Source organism: Rhinopithecus bieti, unplaced genomic scaffold, assembly GCF_001698545.2.
Source record: "Rhinopithecus bieti isolate Rb0 unplaced genomic scaffold, ASM169854v2 scaffold_67270, whole genome shotgun sequence".
NCBI classification, from domain to species: domain Eukaryota; kingdom Metazoa; phylum Chordata; class Mammalia; order Primates; family Cercopithecidae; genus Rhinopithecus; species Rhinopithecus bieti.
The window spans coordinates 1-2,913 of NW_016825413.1; the positions used below are offsets into that span (position 1 = coordinate 1).

The window sequence follows — 2,913 nt, forward strand, 5'->3', positions numbered from 1 at the left end:
ATGCACATGTACCCTAGAATTTAAAGTATAATAAAAAATAAAAAAAAAAGAATTTTGAAGATTTGCTTTTCATATTTGAGATTATAATTCACCTAGAAATAAATTTCGTGTCTGATGTAAGATGGATCTAATTTTTTTAGAACAGTTAACAACTGTGCAAAGACAATTTATTAAATATTCTAATTTTACTCTTTCCCTACTCATCTGAAACACTACATCAGATAGTTACAGTTTCCGTAAGCATACAGGTGGCTAGTTTCTAGACTCTGCTTCATTAATCTGCCTGTCCCTGCGCTTGAAGACATCTGGCATAACTGTTACAGTTTTATAGGAAGTAGGGCAATTCCTGCTTTATTTTTCTTTAAAACTCTATTGGATGTTTTTAGTCACTTATTGTTCCATATAAATCTTAATATCAACTTATCAAGTGTTATTCTATACCCTACTGGAATTTTATTTTATTTTTTTATTTTATTTTGAGACAGGGTCTTACTCTGTTGCCCAGGCTGGAGTACAGTGGCTAGATCACAGTTCACTGTAGCCTTGACCTCCTGGGCTCAAGTGATTCTCCCATCTGAGCCTCTCAAGCAGCTGGGACTACAGTCACATGCCTCCATGCCTGGCTATTTTTTGTGTTTGTGTGTTGTTTTAGCCACCGGGTTTCACCATGTTGCTCAGAACTCCTGGGCTCAAGTGATCCTCCCACCCTGGCCTCCCAATGTGCTGGAAATACCGGCATACCCACCGTACCTGGCCCCCAATTTGAATTTTAATTAAAACTACATTTATAGATTAATTTGGGGAGAACTGACATTTTACAAAATTGAGTCTTCTCAATAAGGGTAATGTGTTTCATTTATTTAAATTTTCTCTTAGATCTTTCAATAAAGTTTTACAATATCTTAGAGACCTCAGAAATCATTTATTCCTGAGTACCTCATTTTCAAACCAGACTCTTGGTCTCATTATACTTGTTAAAGCTCAGCTAAGATATCACATACTACCACAAATATTTCTGTGATTTTTCAGGCTCATTTGGATGCTCCTCCTCCTGTGCTCTTGGATTTATTTATTCATTCTTTGCTTAATATTACCAAAAGTTGTCCTGGGCTTGGAAGATACACTGGTGAATAAAATGACAATCCCTTCACGGAGCTTTCATTCTAATAGGAGAGACAGAACAATAAACATTCATAATTCAGGGTGATACATACTATTATAGGGGAATTACACAGTGCTATGGGAAAACAGAAGCGAATACCTAACTCAGACTTGGGGGATGGCTGAATGGAGGGAAAAGGGTGTCAAACACTGCTTCTCAAGGAAGTAACATGTAGACCGAAACTTGAACTGGTGACTGAAAAGCCTCCTAACTGGCTTCTCCGATTAGTTTTTTTCTTCTCTATCTATTCTCCACACTGCTGCCGGAGGTCTCTTTCATCAATATTAAGCATCATTTTCCACACGGCAGGCCAAACAGACTGATGGAATCCAAACCATATTCCCTGCCCCCTCCCAGAGGGCGGTCATATCCTTCTGGAACTGAGAAAAAGGAACGCCCCATAGGTGTGTATTCACGGAGGGCAGATGTCGTCGCACCACATCAACTGCATGGACAGGGTTAGTGCTGATTGGCTTGTCTAATTCCAGTGGCTCAAGCAAGTTCCGTCCTGTCAGTACTTCATGCAGTAGGTGCCAACTCACCAAAGAGACAAATTTGATTGACACCTTAAAAGGTCGATCTTTTCCACCTTCTCCAGGTAAAGTAACATGTAAATATACCTCTGCAGTTGCCACAGGATTGGCGGTGTAAAGAATTCTTTTTCCATCATAAACTGGTCTACACTCTCCAAATATAGTTACTTTAAAATGCTGAACCGTTGAGTCAACCACCTCCATGGTTTAATATCTTGGGACATTGTCTGGTTTAATATCTTGTCTGGCCACTTGTCTGTCTGGTTTAGTATCTACCTCATAGAGGTAGACATCAGTCTTTGGGATTTCAACCTGAAAACAGCCAGCAGTTTAATGGGTTTACCCATGGTGCCATAGCCAGGTCTTCTGGGCACCACGGGTAGGGGTTGGGCCCCAGCGGGTCCTGCGGAGCCGATTTCCACTGACGGAGTTTGGGGGAGGGCTTTGAGACAGAACGGAGCCTGCCACTGGGGGCAAGGAGGTGGCCTGGGGTGTGACACAGAGCAACAGGCACTCTAACGGCCCCGAGGCGGGGGCGGCGACGGCTTTCCTTGAGCAACCATACTCTGAAAGCTCTGGTCGGAAGAGTTGCGGATGGAAGATGGAGTGGGACTGGGTGAGAGGAAGGGGAGACATGAGGGGAGGACAGAGGTGAGTCCCGTCCGGAAGTTGCATCGCCTGCGGACTCCACGCTCCCACCCCTCCTCCAGGACTGCGGGAGGCCGCCGCCAACCTGCCTTGGGCCTCCCCCTGACTGTGTATTTTCAAATAGCCTGTCTACAAGCTCAATTATTATTTCTTCTTTTCTTTTTATTTCTGCTGGTAAGGGACTCTAATGCATTCATCAGTATGTCAATTTCATTTTTTGGTTCCAATATTTTTGCTTGATTTTAAAATATTTCAATTTCATTGTGCTTTTGATTTGCATTTCTCTGATGGCCAGTGATGTTCAGCATTATTCATGTGTCTGTTGGCTGCATAAATGTCTTCTTTTGAGAAGTGTCTGTTCATGTCCTTTGCCCACTTTTTGATGGAGTTGTTTGATTTTTTCTTGTAAATATGTTTAAGTTCTTTGTAGATTCTGGATATTAGTCTTTTGCCAGATGGGTAGATTGTAAAAATTCTCTCCCATTCTGTAGGTTGCCCATTCACTCTGATGGTAGTTTCTTTTGCTGTGCAGAAGCTCTTTAGTTTAATTAGATCCCATTTGTCAATTTT

General features: G+C 41.9%; 1 pseudogene; it reads right to left on the reverse strand.

The window, feature by feature from the left end:
• Nucleotides 1-1,043: 1,043 nt before the first annotated feature.
• On the reverse strand, nucleotides 1,044-2,370 carry LOC108522655 (protein argonaute-3 pseudogene; annotated as a pseudogene).
• Between the last annotated feature and the right edge of the window lie 543 nt (nucleotides 2,371-2,913).